Source organism: Uranotaenia lowii, chromosome 3 (genome assembly GCF_029784155.1).
Source record: "Uranotaenia lowii strain MFRU-FL chromosome 3, ASM2978415v1, whole genome shotgun sequence".
Classification (NCBI taxonomy): domain Eukaryota; kingdom Metazoa; phylum Arthropoda; class Insecta; order Diptera; family Culicidae; genus Uranotaenia; species Uranotaenia lowii.
Genome location: NC_073693.1, coordinates 212,509,923 through 212,528,120, shown reverse-complemented (window position 1 = coordinate 212,528,120; position 18,198 = coordinate 212,509,923). Strand labels below are relative to the sequence as shown.

The 18,198-nt window shown below is 36.8% G+C and overlaps 1 protein-coding gene and 1 long non-coding RNA gene across 2 annotated transcripts in view; one reads left to right on the top strand and one right to left on the bottom strand.

The window, feature by feature from the left end:
* Window positions 1–18,198, bottom strand: part of LOC129755080 (protein couch potato) — a 692,881-nt gene that overhangs the window by 162,976 nt on the left and 511,707 nt on the right. The gene's annotated exons all lie outside the window — the stretch shown is intronic.
* LOC129755083 (uncharacterized) lies at window positions 7,137–7,638 on the top strand. The gene is made up of 2 exons (XR_008739159.1): window positions 7,137–7,188; window positions 7,253–7,638. It is a non-coding gene; the product is annotated as an uncharacterized LOC129755083 (long non-coding RNA).

Here is an 18,198-nt window from a genome sequence, read left to right as displayed (position 1 = left end):
TTTTTTTTTACTTCGTTCCGAACATGGTAATTTTCTTGTGCTTGGGGATACTTTTTCTGATCGAGTAATATTAGGGATGACGCTCAGAATATACTGTGGATTTACACAATTTTATGTAACGTGGTTTTACACTATTTTATGGAGAGTATCATCCAATGATTAGCATTTATGCAAGAAAGATAATAGATGAATTAATGGGCAGTTTTATTAAATTTTCTCTATGTCTCCGTTTTCCCTATATTCTTGCACAGTTCACGAAATAATTGTCGCTAAAATTCCAAATATTCTCATCGCTAACTAGTCGGTGATTAAACAGGGGAAAATTTTTAAAATCATTTCGGTCTACAAAGGTCGGGGAAAGGTGTAATTGAAATATGAAAGCACCGGCAGCGCATGTATCCAGTTCTGTTTAGTTGATTAGTTTACATCAGCTCATTGGTAAGCTTCATGGTTCAGCCAAGTAAACGTTTTCTAAAACAAAAGCGAGCTGGTTTGAAGTAGTGAACTCACATCGTGCGTGACAATTGAGTTCTTTTATGGGAAACGCACACTTTATATGCAATGGCGTTTCTCTGCGTTCAAAAATTTTGTTCTTGAAAATTTACTTAAAAGAAACGAACTTGAAATATTTTTCATTTATTTTATTTGGAATAGGAGGAGGATGTGTGGATGCATTAAACCGCCTCTTGATAGTTCGTCACGAGCGTGCACGTCGGCCAGTCAGCCAGTCTGCGAGTACGACCCGAGCGAGCAAGTCGAGCGAAACAGCGCGTAGCTCCCCCGGTTAAGTTGGTCCTGTGCTCCGCCGCGCCGGTACCGTTACCGATTGCCGGACCCATCTGCACAGGTTGATACATGAAAAACCGTTCCGTATTATTAACTCAAAATTTATTATTTTTGCACTTATTCCCCTTTGGCTATGAGGCTCTAAATTAAAGAAAAACTCATATATTGGAAAGTTTGTATTGGTTTCTCAAAATAAAAAAAAAACTCCTGAAGTTCCTTTTAATATTCTCAATCAAAAAATTTCTGGAAGTTATCGATTTACACATGAATCCTTATAGGTGTTATCCTTATAGAGTGTTCTTTTTTTTGTGTTTTTAATTCTTAGAAACTCGTACATATTTAATCTCATAAGATTAACTTCTGATGGCTATAATAAATATTGAAAAGAACAGTTTTCTAACATTCTCCTTAAATTAAATTGAACTTTTTTTTACCTGTACTTTTCAATCAAAATTCTTGAATTTAGTCTTAATTCATTCATTTTCTTAATGCAATGTTCTATCGATTTGGATTCTATTTGGCTTTTTTATAGACTGTTGCAACAATATCTATCATTGAAAAGGGGTTCCAAGGAAGCGTTCGTGAAAGCGCGTCTTTCTCGTGAAAGTAGATACAAAAAAACTGTGTTCGTTCTCAGGTTCCTCCTCTGCACGAAGCGTAATAGAATTTTACGTAGAATGGAATTCACTTCATCCCCAGATTTGCTGAATGCTCTCGCTCTCTGTTGTGTGTTGACAATCTCACCCTTGTTAGCTGTGCGATTTATCTCTCTCCGCGCAGCTTAGGAGGAACAGTTGGAAAAAATTGCACTCTCTTTCACTAAACAAGCCAAACAGAAGTGAAATGCCAACCATGCTTCAGTGAGTGCGGAAATGTATTGGATTGATATGGAAATTTATACTAAGTTTTTTTAAGGGATGACCTGTTGAGCTGTTTGAGTCAGGAAACCTAGCACTAGAAGTATGAGAAGTTAGATATGAGACATGAGACCAAGGTTGCCGAAAAAAATCTGTGTTTTGACCAAAAAAAATTTGACTTTTTGTGATTTTTCCCAAAAATTCTGTGACGATTTTCTGTGATGCTTTTTTCATTAATTTCATTCAAAAGTCATGTCAAATTGCGTCTTTTTAACATTTTACTTAAGAAAAATCAATTAACATTATCAATTTTATCATATTTCTACAATTCAAAGATAATTATCCAAAATTTGAATTGACATAAAAAAAATAATTTTTAAAAAACGTCCAAAATTTTAAAATTCTGTTGAATCTGCGAATATTCCAAAAATTCTGTGTTCTGTGACACAGATTCTGTGATGAAATTTGGCTCAAAATTCTGTGAAATTATAGATTTTTCTGAGATTTCGGCAACCTTGCATGAGACATGAGACATGAGGCATAAGACGTAGGACATGAGATATGAGACATGAGACAAAAGTCATGAGACATGCACTCGCACTGACACTTGCTGAATTTTGAAAAAAAAAAACGTGGGCAATACTGACCTAATCAGGTCGACTATAAAAAATTGTCTTCCACAAAGAATATCTTATCATAAAGCCTTTTAGTAGTTGACGACCTCAGCCTTACACAAAATAGAACTTGTTTTGAAGTTTATCAATCTTAACTTAAATTTTAAATACTGTTTCAAGTCAATGAACTTTGCAATAGTAGGATTAATTTTATAAATTTTCTTTTATCGTTAATGAATTCTCTAATATCAAACTCAATCGCACCGGAGGTATTCCAAAGCAGTATATTTATCATCGTTAATGTTGCGAATTCAAATGATCCAACAAATTGACCTCTTCAGAACGATGATACCATCGCTCGGTGTTGGTATGAGTAGGTACGCAAATTTCAAAGCCCACCGAAATTAATTGCCGCAAATTATAATATCAGTTCGAGGCAAATGACTGCCATTCAGTCTAGCGAACTGAATCGGAAATGCTCTCCATCATCCGTACTTATTCATTTTCCGTCTCGCGTATCATCAACAACATCATCGTTGTCGGGTGGATGCGGGGAAAAGATCAACAATGAAATCAACATCAACAAATACAACAGCATCATTGTCCTCCTCGCCCTCCCTTATTTTTCTCAAGCGAGGCCGAAAAAACGTACACTGATTGTTATTTTTCCTTCTTTCCTCACCTCATGACCACACTTCCCGAGTAGAACGGAATAAAATATATAGACAGAACCTTCTTACAAGAAGTACTCCCACATACTTCCGCCCACTCACTTCGCACAAGCAGATGTTTAATCATCATAATGAGTGGGGAAGGTCCTTGATGGCGTCATTCTCTTCCAGCATCCAGCAGCACTTCACTTCGGCTCGGTTTGTTTGTGCCATTCGAAACCATTTTTGGGAAACTGCCTGAGAAGAAAAAGCTACATAAAAAGTTCACGCTCTTTTGCCCCGGCGATGTAGTCCTCGACGTCGTCCTCGGTCATCCGCTGACTTTTCCCACGTCAGGAAGATTCTCCCCAGCCCCAGCCACGGAATGCCAAAAAGTTGAACGCAATGCAACAACGGAATCCTGCCGACGACTACCATAATGAATATGTTACGCGCTCATTAGACTAGGAAGAGAGAGCGATTTGTTGTGAGCTGGTATGGTGTGCTCCCCATTCTCCAGAAACATTCTGCTACACTTGCTCTAGAATGAATGGTAGCAAAAACCGGAGGCGGAAGTGGGGGGATGATAATGACAAACCCCCCACGGATCTCGGTTTTCCACCGACGACTCAAACCCACGACGGCGACGCTTCGAAGGCTTTTGTCGCAATTGTGCATGCCGCCGTGGGTAAGCTGGTGTCGGATACTGGCAGATTTCCCGGCATTCCAGTTTTCTCGCTCCGTTTACGGTGACCAAATTGTAGTTTACGAATTGATTCCGCTCGGAAACATTTTTTTTTAATTCTGAAATAAAATCTGCTGTACCGATGTTACATGTTTAAGAAATTAGTACCAGACGAGGTTAGACCATCATATTTGCCGCTGAAATTACAATAAGATTTTCTCCGAAAAACACAAAGAAGAGGTTGCAGAATTGCATTGCCGATAAGAGCCTATACTCCGAAATAAGATTAAACCTGCACTAGTCCAAAGATAACATGATTGACTGTGCCATCATTGGCATAAAGACTCGAGCTCTCGAGCTAAATGATGCACTACCACTGAATACAAACGATTAAGCATACAAAAAACTGAACTCAAAACGACTTCCTCACCTCGTCTTGCCATTTGCACCACTTTGTCGTACGTATTTAGTGATGCTCGAGTGCTCAAGAGCCGCTCATTTAAAAAAAGAACCGCGGTTCGAAAATGAGCTGCGACACGCCGCTCATCACAGCACAGCTTGAAAAACTTAATCGCTGGAAAATGCAAGCGCGGAAGGTGGAAAGCCGTCCGTCGAAAGAACCATGGTTCATGGTTCTTCGTTTGTTCTTTCCAAAAGAGCTGGTTCGTAGCAGCTCTTGGTTGGTCTCCCATCACTATAAGAGAAACATAAACTGAAGAGCGGAGAACAGCAGTTCGTTCATTCTCTCGAAACAAAAGAGGTTCAAAAAAGAGCCACGGCACAGCTATAAAAAACCATGGTTCGAAAAAGAGCCACGGTCCGAAAAAGAACCGACCAAAGAATGGTGCGAGAGCTGTTCATTCGATCGAATCGAACGGCTCTCCAAGCTACGATCTTGCCATTCAGGTCCGAGAAAACGATCGAACGGCTTTCTGCTATTCTTTGCTGTTCAGCCACTAACTCTGTTTCTTGCAGGGTTGGACCATCGTCCGAAATTTTACACTTGCCTGAAAGCAACAAATTGCAGAAGTATTCTGCCCCAATAATCATTTCTATAGGACCCGGGTTCCAAAACTTGTGGGCCGCCAATACCAAATCTTGAGGAATCTTGTTCGCATTCAGCGATACTTTGGTGGTAGGCAGATTACACGTAATCTTAGGCAGCACACGAAAATTCATATCTTCCGAAAATAAAGAAATTTCTGATACACGAGGCCGAATACTAGCCTCAACTGACTCAATCGATTTAGATGGCTTATTTCCAATACCTTGGACTCTCAACACATTTCGACTACTTCGGAGATTCGTAACATAGCAATATTAAGAACACAAATCCCACAGTGTTCCCGCAAACGTATGGTTACCAAAACGATCTTCAACCCGCACTAGAGCGGTTGACATAAAAACTAGAGGCGAACTTAATTTAGCACATTCCGGCTTTGGGGCCGCATTAAAGGTAAAGGAATTGTCTGTGGTGTGTTGTGGTTGAGTGTTACGAATGCGTATTCGTATTATGGGGTTGAAATTAGTGGAATTCTCTTGTGCTTGAGGATTTGTGTACGAAGTTTGACTTTGTTGATTCTGTCTTATCAACTCCTGTTCTTGACCTAGGCGATTATTATTCCGATACGATTAGCTTTTAACTGTCGACTGATTTTGCGAAACGGAGCTCTGACTCGATAAACTGTTCTGTTATGCAACATCGAATGGTGTTTTCTGTTGCACTCATGACATAGATCTCTACTACAACGATCGATAAAATGACCAGATTTCAAACAATTGATGCAGAGCCGCTTCATCTTGACTACTCCGAAGCGCTGGGTTACCAACATTGCTCTGAACGCAGCGTTCAGCAAGAAGGGTAACCGAATTTAGAAGAGCGCAAACCATGTATGCCAGATTTGTCGATTACGTCTCTGTGTCCTCGCCTATCTTGCCCAGCATCTGTAGGTTGCGATCAAAATCACTGACAAGGCGGTTTAGAGCTTCACCGTTTTCCTTCTTCAGAGGCTCGATTCCAAACAGCTCGTCCAAATACGCCTTGATCAACTTTTTGCTCTCGTTCCTACCTAAACTTATCGAAGAGCTGATGGTTGTTGTGGATCAAGCTGTCAAACCTATCCTGGAAAGGAATCCAATCTCGGAGATTTTTTTCGAAAACTGGCAGCTTGATGTCCGGAAGCTTGACACGGGCTATGATAAGCTCGTTCTGCAGACCCAGACGCTTTTAAAACCTAAACCTTCCTCGGACGTAACGCAAGAAGTGCAGCTTTCACGGTGCAATACTGCTCTTCAAACTGCATCGTTTCTACATGGAATTTTGCTTCACGTTCCTCAATCTGCCTCTGCGGCCAGCGTTTTCATGCTGCCTCTGATTCCTTGGCATCCTCTTTTTCTTCTTCACTGTCTGCAGCTTCTAATAACACTTCTTTTTCCTGCCTTATCAGGTAGTACTTCTTTATAACTGACTCAAGCAGACTCAATCTGACTTCGATTTGGGATTCTTGCAGCTCTGGTTTGAAATCCCGTACAAAGTTGGCAACACCTTCAATTGAGGCCCTCAACTGGCGCTCCTGCTTCTTCAAAACACTGAGATCCTCCATTTTACTCACTCAGTTTTCAAACCAAGAAATAGTTTATGTTTCGCTGAACATAAACTTCGCACAGATTTCACACAATCGCAGAGTCCATTGCTTTTCTTTGTAATCATTTTCTTTAATCCGAACCAAAATGGAATTCAACCAATAATTCCAATACGACTCAAAAATGACTAAATCACCAATTTGATTCACTAAATATCCAAAACAATTTCTGACAAATTCAGATTACCAAACAGATCGAATCACTTATTTGATTCACTAAATATTCAAACCGTTGCCTGCGGAATATCATCCGCGCTTGGTGGCCTGGCAACTGGATCTCGAATGAGAAACTACATCGCCGGTGTCATCAAAGGGCGCTAGTAATTGAGATTCGGGAACGTAAGTGGAGATGGAATGGGCACACGCTGCGAAAAGATGAAAACGAGATTTGCAGAAAGGCTCTAGATTGGAATCCAGAAGGTCATCGAAGAAGAGGCAGACCCAGAAACTCGTGGCGGCGAAGCCTAGCAGCTGAAATCCGAACTGTCGACGAGAATCTTGACTGGGGCCAGGTGAAGACACTGGCTCTGGATCGTCAACAGTGGAGGTCTTTTACCACGGCCCTATGCGCCGTAGGATCGGTGCGGGATCATTAACCCAAGCATCATTTTTAACTCCTGATGGTTTTATAGGAAATAATGGAAGTTTTAAAAAGTCATTGCAAAAGACTTGATAGCCGCGAAGCGTATTTCGACAAGACCATTACAAAAACTATCTTCAGGGTATATACACGACGGTTATAAAACTTGTTTAGAAAACTTCGATCAACTTTTACCCTCCGTGTGTATAGCGGTTTTGAAGGCTGCTATAAAGCAGTTTCAAAACTTCGCTATAAAACTATGTCAAAATGCCATAAAACGTCAAGTGTCAACGAACAGCTGAGATGCGAAAACAAACAAGCCACGAAGAAAAAAACAAACAGCTGAATTTTGCGTTCGATTTTTACAATCAAAGGTACTTTTTTCATCATTTTTTAATCCTGAACTTGTGTCTAATATATTTTTTTTAACTTTTGTAGGAAGTATGCAGATAGTTCATCCCCTGCTTGGCCTAGCCGTCCGCGATTCGGCGCAGTTGACTCTGTCATCATCTACCCAGTGTCCGGATGTTCAATGGGTGATATTTTGGTGCCGGACGGTTAGCTCTTATTTCCAGCAACGCACCTTGAAAAAACCGGCTGTTCGGTCGTATGAGCTTCCGGGACTGTTACGCAGCTGCGGCGAAGCGTGCACCGGGACATGGTTTTTCTTTTTAAGCTGTGTTTAACTAGGAACCGTCTGTTACGTCGTTTCGATTTTCGGAGCAGTTGCAATGGAAACCGGAATGACGGCCCACAGGAAAACAAATCTCCCGGATGGGAAGGTAGTGTCACAGAAATAATATTAGAATAAAAAGTGAATCGTATTCTGGTGTTTTTTTTAATATCATTTCATGGAAATACGAAGTTGAAACGCCATTTTTGAGGGAATTAGATAATGTTGAGAAAATAATTCTCATGAATTTTATAACTGTGAAGCGTTTTTTTCAATAAAAATACAGCAACTCACTTCGCTGAAACATTGTATAAAATACTGAAAGAAAGACAATTACGACAATTAAGACAATTAAGAGTATTTTTACAGAAAATTGGAGGTACTTTTTATGTTTAAAAATATATATTTATATATTTAGGTCTTCTATTTCGCAAAATTGTACTGGGGCGTGTTTTTTTCATATCTACTTTCAAAAATCATTCGATAAATTTTCAAGCGCATCAAATTTGTGCATGTTATATGCGAAAAAGATCAGAAATACTAGTTAGGTTGATGGATTGTTTATTATGCTGTTGATTCTTGACAAAATGAAACCATCTTCTATCGTTTGTATAAGTCAGCGAGAATAGTTTTTTCCCATTTTTTTAATCAATTCAAAACATCTGTCAAAAATAAAAAAAATCAGCCACTGAAATTTGACAGCTACCATCAGCTCGAACGAAACCCATGGTTGTATAAGGCACTTGTTAAGTGTTCTCCAGAACCTCCTGTAGGTGGACCTTTTTACACTTGTAAGTGTTTTAAAGATGTTTTAATGGGGATTATAAAACTAAATGTCGTTTTATAACGTAGTTTGGAAGTACACTTCCAGTTTCTTAAAAAAATCAATTGTTGCTTGGGTAAGTAAGTAAGTAAAAATAAAATTCTTGATCAATTTTCAAAGCCAAATTGCTTCAAATATTCAAAGATAAATTAAGTCCCTAAAACAAGTCTATTGAGAACAATAGCGATTGATCATCGATGATTGTGGATGACAGATGATGATGGTTAACACCGTAGAGATGTTTACATCGTCACACTGTAAACTGAAACTACTCATACTGCGGTTAGCAGATATAATTAGTAGGGTAACGGACTTATTTTGGACCGGAGGACCTATTTTGGACCACCTTGTCTAGCTCTCATATAAAGTAACATTTCATGGAATTTTTTAACAGATGTAGTTGAAACCTGGGCACTTGATGTTGTATACTAATTTTTTTCATTCTTAGTTGCTTCATAAGAGAGCTAGACAAGGTGGTCCAAAATAGGTCCCCTGGCCCAAAATAAGTCCGTTACCCTAGTAATCGCATTTTACTCATTAAGAAATGAGTAGTTTCCCTGTTAAGAAATATTAGAAGTGGGAAGTGACAAAAAGCTATCGCTTATGTAATGGGTATTTGTTTAAGGATTTGACAAACAAACCTGAATAAAGATTAACTTTATTCCACCACTGAAACCTGCGTTGATTGCGTATTGCAATAGATTATAAATTTCTAGTTCTCAACATGAGTAATGTTTTGGTCGCGTCTTGTTAGTTATTATTAGTTAGTTAGTTATTTTGTTTGTTATTTTTGCTGCCAAACGTGCTGAGAACAGTAGCGTCCATTATTAGAGGGCTCAATAGAACTTTTTGGTATGGGAGAGTGTGGTGGGTCGCTACAATAAAAACGGAAACCTGGCAGATTTCCAGCCAAATTTTTTGAATATCTTCCAAAGCACTTCTATTTATCCCACAAAGTTTAAAAAAAAACTGATTCGGTTGCATCTGGAACAGTGCAGTTACGCTAGAACTACGATCAAGCAACAAGAATCATATTTTACAAGAAAATGTGTCTATGGTAGTTCGTTAGTCCTTCCCGCATTGGATGGAGAAGGGTGAGGTATTCATACAAATGAAAGATATATTTTAGCATAATTTAAAGTTCATGAAGCTTATGAAAACAGAGTAAAAATTTCTTATTTTGAAAACAAATTCAGTCATCAAGTAACAGAAAATTTGATTTAATCATCTTAGTAAGGCAACAGCTGCAGTTCTGATTTTTTTGCGGTAGCTCCTGAATTATAATGAAATTTGATTTAAAATCAAAAGTTGAATAATTTTTTACTAATAGGGGAGAGTGGGGATACTTGATCCCCTTTTCTTATTTTCACCATATCATTTTGGAAAAATTTAGCAACTCGCCGTCTTTGACATTTTCTGACAGCTTGTAACTTCAAGTTTCTATGCTCCAAAAACTAGAACGATACTTGAACCCGTTGATGAACTAGAAGCATTTTCGTGGGAGTAAAAAAATTGCGATTTTTCTGAAGTTAGGGGAGACTTGATCCCCTATTGAAGGAGCCTTGATCTTTTATTCAGGAAGCCCTAATCCTTGTATAAAAATCAAACAAAACCCCAAGATAGAATGTTAATTGACTATTTTGGCCATGTTTGTTCTCATTTCACAATTTGTAGCAGACATAAGAAGAAAATTCTAAACTATGTCTCAACGCTAATAACATTGCATACTTAAAGGCGCTATTTTTTATAATTGAAAGAAAATTAATTATTTTTGCTCTCTTCTTCAGACAATTGTTTGATGAATATTAGTTTTTGAATAAGTATTAGTAATTTCGTAATCAGCAATCATAACGTTCAATTCAGAAGAAGAATATGCCGTTTGGAAGGGGGATCAATTGTACCCAACTCTAGGGGATCAATTGTACCCATAATCAACATTTTAGAAAACTTTTTCTGAAAAAAGTTGAGAGTTTTCCATTACTTTGAAAATATGGCATTATGAAGTTCATTTTACGCTCGAACGATTGATACATTGGAACAAATATTTTTTTCATAATTTTCCCATGTAAGGAACATTTAAAAGTGATGAAAAAAGATCTTCCAGATACATTTTGTGAAATTTTTTAAACAAAGTTCAATTACTCAAACAATTATTTTGTTAAGATTTTTTAAACTACAAGCATTGTTATTTTGCTCATTTTGGCACATTTTTCTAGAACATTTGATCTTTGTAAGACATTCCAGTTTCGAGATATAGCTAAGGAATCAAGTATCCCCAGGGATCAAGTATCCTCATTCTCCCCTATAATTTATTTTTGGAAGGTGTAAAAAAGCCCACCTGGTTAGCTTGTGAGGAAAATAAATAGATTGATAATTTTATAAATAAACAATTTGAAGTCCACCATTTGGTGACCCTATTAAAATTTCGCAACAGGAATGAGAAGCAGCTCGAATCTGAATTATTCCAACGAGAAAGCAAACTACGACGCTGGCTGGCTGGCTGGCACTCGAGTTTGACGCTTGTTTGTTGACTTGTGAGTTTTCCGTCGAGCTTCTATTATCAAAGACGATTTTTTTAGTGTACTTCTGGCTCATTGTTGGCACACTGTTTGAGTTCCTTTGGCCGTCTTCCATCTTGCGACCATTTGTTTTTTCCCCGGTTTTTTCCCGTCTTGTTTTCTGCTAAATCTCTCCCCTCTTATTTCGGTTGAAATGTAACAGTCGGTTAATGAGAAACAAATAGGAATAATTTGAATATTATTATTCTGGGTCATTTTATGGTATTGTTTTGCAAGTTTCTATTCTTTGTTCAAAACAGGAAAAATGGGGTAAAGAGATGTTGGTTGACAAATATGTCGTTGTTGTACTTAGGAATTTGCCCTTATTTCAATGACATCACATGACAAATTTGTTTTGAAAAAACTTGAGAATGTGTATTGCACTTTATGATCATGTCAAATAAAATCAAGGTGGAACACTGAATTATTTAAAAAGTTTTCATGTGACTGCCATCAAATTTGGTATAAAATCAAGTTTTAGCTAGTGTGGTAAGCTAATAGTTAAAGTTTAATAAATTTTATTTCGTGGGTATTTTTTCATTATGAGTGTAGGTTTTTTTGTTCATTGAAACAAAACTATTTTAGATTTGTCTGGCTTTTGTAGAATATATATGTATATTGTTCGTAAAAGATAAAAATTTAAATTTAACTTTATTGTAGTTCAGATATTTTTACATTTGAAAATTAACTGCGTTAGCTGAAAAGATGCGGCATTTTACAAAATGAAGCATAAAATCTTAAACGAAGACGGGCAAAAACTTCCCGTTCACTCCAAACTCGGTACGTTAATCAGAGCAATGCAGCGAAGCTGTGACGTGGAATTTCAGGAATTTCAGCACCCAAAAGAGGAGGGAAAACATCCTTTTCCCGGGCACTTGCTGCAGCTAGTGTGGATACTAGCTAGTTAGTGTGTTTGGTTGACTGTTTTTTTCGCTTCATTTTCCCCGCCAAACGGCAAATTCTCGGTTCCCTGGCTAGAATAGATGGGAAGAAAATTCTGCTCCTGCTACGTTCGTCGTCTGGCTATGTGTTATTTTCCAATTCCGGGCAAGCAAAAGAGACAGGATTGGAATTTTAACTGAGATGTTGGCAGTCTGCCAGGATTGCTGCCGGAGATCTGTATTGGCTTTATTGGTACAATTAGGAAGCAAATAATTTAAAGGGACTCTTCTTTAAGGTTTTGGGAATGATTTTGGAAACAGGGTTGCTGGTTAGATTTAAATAAGTTTTTTTTTAACTAACTTTCCATGCATCAAGCTGGGAACGATTTTAAAGCTGAACCCATGTTACAGATTCCTCCCTACGGGATTCACCACTTAAAGTTATTTACCAACTGCGGTAAAATTAATTCATCCATTGAATAAATCAATTGCCACTGGATTTCTGCCCCCCGGGGGAGGTTGAAACATTTGCACGTGCCAATTGAAGTGCAATGAATTAAAAACAAAAGTGTGCTGCAAGCCCGCTAGGAATGAATGAGACCTGGGAGAAAAAGAGATGAAACAATTGATGGAATAACTTTTCGCCAGGGTTCCCTGGTCGGATATTGAAATTAATGAGTTACTGTAACAGTTTTTCCATGTGCGTTCAAGCAAAACCTCAATATTACACACCGGCGGTGTGGTTAATTCATAATTCTGATCAAACCGGAAATGAAAAAAAAAGATTCTCTTTAATAACTCGACGGGCGATTGATTTCGTTGCAGTGATTTACAGTATTTTATGCAGAAAAAAATCAAACAAAAGGTATGATCATAGCAATTTGATTACCGGTTTGATATTTATACTCTTCAACTGGTTAATTTACAAAAAAGGAGGACAGTGATTACCTTTGGATATCGACAAGTTACTTTCTAAAATAATATTGTTATCTATGTTTATTTTTTTTTGTCTACACCTGAATCTATGCAACATAGATAACATACTTAGACCTAGAAGTGTGATGGATACAAACAGTTTTAATCCTCATCCATCCCTAGAATTTTTATCCAAAACAGTCTCTGGAGTGTTATTTTGACATTATTTTGGCTAAAATCAGTATATTTCTCTTGTTTCTCAACTCAACACTTCAGTTTTCCGTAATTCAAAATCTGAGAAAAAAAACCGAATAAACATGCTTCGGAATGCTCAAAAAAATTTCACTCAATGTTCAAGAAATTTGAAGTTAGAAGCTGTGTTGCACTTAAGGATGTATATATTTTAGTTTTTTTTAAGATCATGGCCACAAAAAAAGGAAAAAACTGCTGTAAATCCGAACTTTTCAATCAATGAACCGTCAAAATTGTTAAGTGACACCAGTTAATTTTTGAAAACAGGATTAGAAAGTTTAGGTAATTTAACACATTTTTCATTTTAAGATTGTCAAAATACGAAACACAGAATTTTTGACGAATTTTTAAGGTACCTGTTACTCGAACTTTTTGTCAATTTGCAATTTCTGAGATTTTCTTGCACTTGAATTCAACTTCGCAGTGGATTTGGAGTATGATTTCGGTAATAAATTTATACTCAATAGAAAGCTAATTTCATACCAATTCTATTCGCTGATCACTTTACAAAATATGAAAAACAGATTTTTTTTAGCATTTCGTAGCTGATCTACAGTCTATTTCCGAAGCATGTTTTTTTTTTATTTTTCAAAAACGAACACACACATAGGATCTTAGTGAAACTTCATATTTCTTTGAAGAGATTTTCTTTCCTTAACTCTAAGTACACATCTTTCGAAGTAATGATGGCTAGCATCTTACAAATGCAAAAACCACTAGACTACATAAAGTGTACTATGCCGTAACCGGGATTCGATCTTATGACCTCTGGCGTAGATGACTTGAACTCTAACCACTACGCCAAGTCCGCTGGCTTGGTTTTTTTTTAGACTTAGAATAACGAAAAACTGAGATGATGTAGGTGAATGTTAAGTTACGTTTCCAAGACTATAAATTTTGTAAAAATCGGTTGAGAAACAAGAGAGATATAACAGTTTTAGGCGAGAAGTGTCAAATTGACACTCAAGTTTCTGCTTAAGGAAATTTGTTCCTGGGCTCTAAGGATGCGCCCATAAAAAATTAGTGTTGCAAAATTAAAGATTCCAAAATTGAAAAGTTAGAAGCCGTCAAACTACTAGTGTCTTATTGATACTCAAGAGTGGATTATTTTTCTAAGTGAACATACATATATTTTCAGCAATATCAGTCTTGAAAAAATCTTAAAAACGATTATTACTTTTCTATCCGACGTTTCGGCATTCAATATACATTTTTAAGGAATCATGCCTAATTAGTAAGATATTTTGAAAAAAGAGTATGAGATTTTAATTTAACTTACAATTTTTTTTCCTTTTAATTATCAAAACCGTTTTTTTTCATCTGCTGGTTTTGACATATGGAGTTGGGTTAACGCTAAAGGTAAGACAAGCGTTTTCACAGTGATAAGTCTGATTTTCTCTTTGAAAAAACATTAAAAAGTTTAAAAAATCTTTAAAAAAAGAATTATTCTAGACCTTCCCATGGATTATTTAAAACTTGGGCTCAAATGAAAGGAGAAAATCCCAGCTTTCGCATGGTGCGATGCCTATTTTTGATAAACAAAATGTTTCCATCAGACACACCTTGATAAAAAATATTCCTTAATATGATAATAAAATTGTTACTGATCCTGATTTCAACTCCGATTTAGGTTCGAATCTTTTAAATTTAAATATCAAATTCAGGATCTGGTCCAGAGTAAGGTTGCCAAATTGCCCGGTTTTATCCGGGTTTGTTCGGATATTTAATATAAAATTTTAAAAAGTCCGGTCCTGCCCGGTTGCCCGGATTTCATTGGAAAACCCCGGATTTTTTCCTGGTTTATTCTCATTTTCTTTCTCAAATTACACATTAAACATCAAATTGTGCTACAATATATTTTTATTTCAGCGTCAAAAACGAAATTTGCTGAGCAAGTTTCATAACAATAATCATGAAAGGTTTTTTGAAAGTTTGAAATTCGATTTAAAAACTGTTGAACAATTTTGATGAAAATTTTTTTTTCCTACTTTTTTTTGATTTTTCGTGAGGAATTTCTAGTTTTTGACCAAATATGCCCAGATATTCCCAGGATTTTGGTCGACCATTTTGATATCAAATATCTGGATTTTGCTAGATTTTTATATAAAAATAGCAGGATTTTTCCGGCCCGGATACGTGCTGAAAAAATTCTGGCAACCTTAGTCTAGAGTGTCCATTTCCCGATCAATTTAGCGCTCCCGGGAATCGGGATATTTGACAATCCTTTTCCCTGAGTTCTCGGGATCCAGGGAAAAAATGAAAATGAAGATCTACTATTCAGCTACACTCTTCTGCATACGAAACCTTATCTATATGGTATTTTAATTTTTTTAGGTTGGAAATATTGCAAAACATTTCAAACGTTTAGCAATAATAATACCCATGACCCAAAAACTAAGAACTTTAACCGACCAACTCGACTGATTCATCCTGCAAAAATTTTAAGCAATTGAAAAAGATTTTACACTATCGATAGAAGTTGGTTAGCTAGACTTCAGGTTATTCATCAAATCTCGTAAAATTTCAGAAATCTATCCTTTTGCTTCAAAATATGTCATTTCTTTGCCGATGATTTTGTTACTGTTAATAGTTGGCGATCTTTTTTCTTGCTCAATCATCATGTGAATTGTTAGTTGGCCTAGGGAAATCCCGGAATTTTCAAGCGTTTCTTGGGATTCGCGAATTCCCGATTTTTTTTTATTCATGGAAATTCCCGGGCGGGAAATCTCAGATAGGATACTCTAATCAGGTCTCAAAACACATTCTGGTTCAGAATCAGAATCGGCAAAAAGATCAAGATCAGGAACAAGATCTGCAAAAAATCAGGATTAGGATCTGGTTCTAAATCAGGATCAGAATCAGAACCACGATTTGGATATGGATCTGAATCAGGATCACAATATTGTTTGGATCAGGTTGTGGATCAAGATCAAGGTCAGCAATTCGATCAAGTTCAGTTCAGGAATCTGGATCAAGACCAAAATCAGAATCATAATCAGGATCATGATTGCCATAAGAATCAGGATCAGAATTTGGATCTGGCTCTGGATCTTTATCAGAATCAGGATCAGAATCGGAATGAAGGTTTCGAAAAAGATCAGGATCAAGATCAGATTCTGAGTCAGAATCAGGAACAAGATCAGGATCAGCATCAGGATCAGCATCAGGATCAGCATCAGGATTTGTAAATGGATCAGATAAGGAATCAGAATCATATTCTAGATCAAGATTTGTATAAGAATCAGGATCAGAATCTGGATCTAGATCTAGATCTATATCAGAATCAGAATCAGAATCAGAATCAGGATCAGAATGAAGATCAGAGTTTTGATGAGAATCAGAATCAAGATAAGATTCTGAATCAGGATCTGGAACAAGATCAGGCTCACCTTGAGGATCTGAAAATGGATCAGATTCAGAATCAGAAGCATGATTTGAATAAGATAAAGATAGAATAGGATCAAAAACAAGATCAGAATCAGGATCTGGATCTGGATTTGGATTAGGATCAGGATCAAGATCTGAGGAGCAAGATCAGAATCAGAATCAGAAGCAGAACCAAGGTTTTGATCAGGATCAGGATAACAACCAGAATCAGAATCAAGGTGTTGAAAAGGATCAGGATCAGAATCAAAATCAGAATCAAGATAAGGTTCTGGATCAGAACCAGGATCAGAATCTGAATCTTGATCAGGATCATAATATGGATTGAGATCAGGTTTTGGATGAAGATCAGCAATCAACTATTAGATTAGGTTTAGGAATCAGGATCAAGACCAGAATCAGAATCAGAATCAAAAATAGAATCTGGGTCTGAATTTGAAACATTATTTGAATCAAGATCAGAACTAGGATCAGGATCAAGGTTTCAATTAGAATCAAGATCATTATCAGGTTCTAGATCAGGATCAATAACAAGATCAGGATCAGCATCAAAATCTGAAAATGGATCACAATAAAAGTTTGGATAAGATTATGGATCAAAATAAGGATCAAAAACAAGATCAGAATCAGGATCTGGATCTGGATATGTGTTTGAATTAGGATCAGGATCATGATCAGAATAAGAATCAAAATCAGAAACGAGATTTGGATGAGAACCATGATCAGGATAAAGATCCGGAACTAGATCTGGAGCAAGATCAGAATGAGAATCAAAACCAAGGTTTTGATAAGGATCAAAATTAGAATCAGTTTTAAGATCAGGTATCAGAACAGATAGTGGATCAGATTTAGGATCACTAACAAGATCTAGATCAGGAAAAATATCGGGATCAGGAACAAGATCAAGACCTAGAACAAGATCTGGATCAGCATCAGGATTTGGATATGGATCAAAATGAAAATCAGGATCAGTATCGGCATCTGAATATAGCCCTGATTAAGGATCAGAATTAGGATCAGGGTCAGAATTAGGATATGTTTAAGAATCAGGATAAGAATTCTAATCAGGATCTTCGTAAGGGTCATGTTCAAGTTCAGGTTTCATATCAGATTCTGGATCAGGATCAGTATAATAGTATCCCATAATAATCAGAACCACGATCAGGAATTGGATCTGGATCAGGATCACAATATGATTTGGATCAGCTTGTGGATCAAGATCAGCAATCATCAATAAGATAAGATTCAGGAATCAAGATCAAGACCAAAATCAGAATCAGAATCAAGAATAGAATCTGGATCTGGATCTGAATCAATATCATAATCAATATCTGAATCAAGATCAGGATCAAGGATTCGATAAGAATCAAGATCAATATAAGGTTCTGGATCAGGATTCTGATCTGTAAATGAACCAGAATCAGAATCAGGATCTGAATGAGATTCTAGATCAAAATTAGGATCAAATTTAAGATCAAAAACAAGATCAGGATCTAGATTTGTATATGAATTAGGATCAAGATCAAGATCAAAATCTGAATCAAGATCAGACAAAAATTGGATACGGATCATGATCAGCAAGATCAGGATCAGAATCAGAATCAAGGTTTTGATAAGGATCAGGATCAGAATAAGGTTCAAGATTAGGTATCAGATCAGATTTTGAATCAGGATAAGGATCACTAACTAGATCAGAATCAGCTACAGGATTTGAATAAGGATCAGAATCAGAATGAGCATCATCAAAAACCAATAAGGTTCAGATCAGGTCTTGGGTCGAGATACGGATCAAGATCAAGATCAGTTTCAGCATTAGGATCTGGATAAGGATCATAATTAGAATCGAATCAGTATCGGCATCGGGGTAAAGATCTTAATAAGGATCCAAATTGAGATCA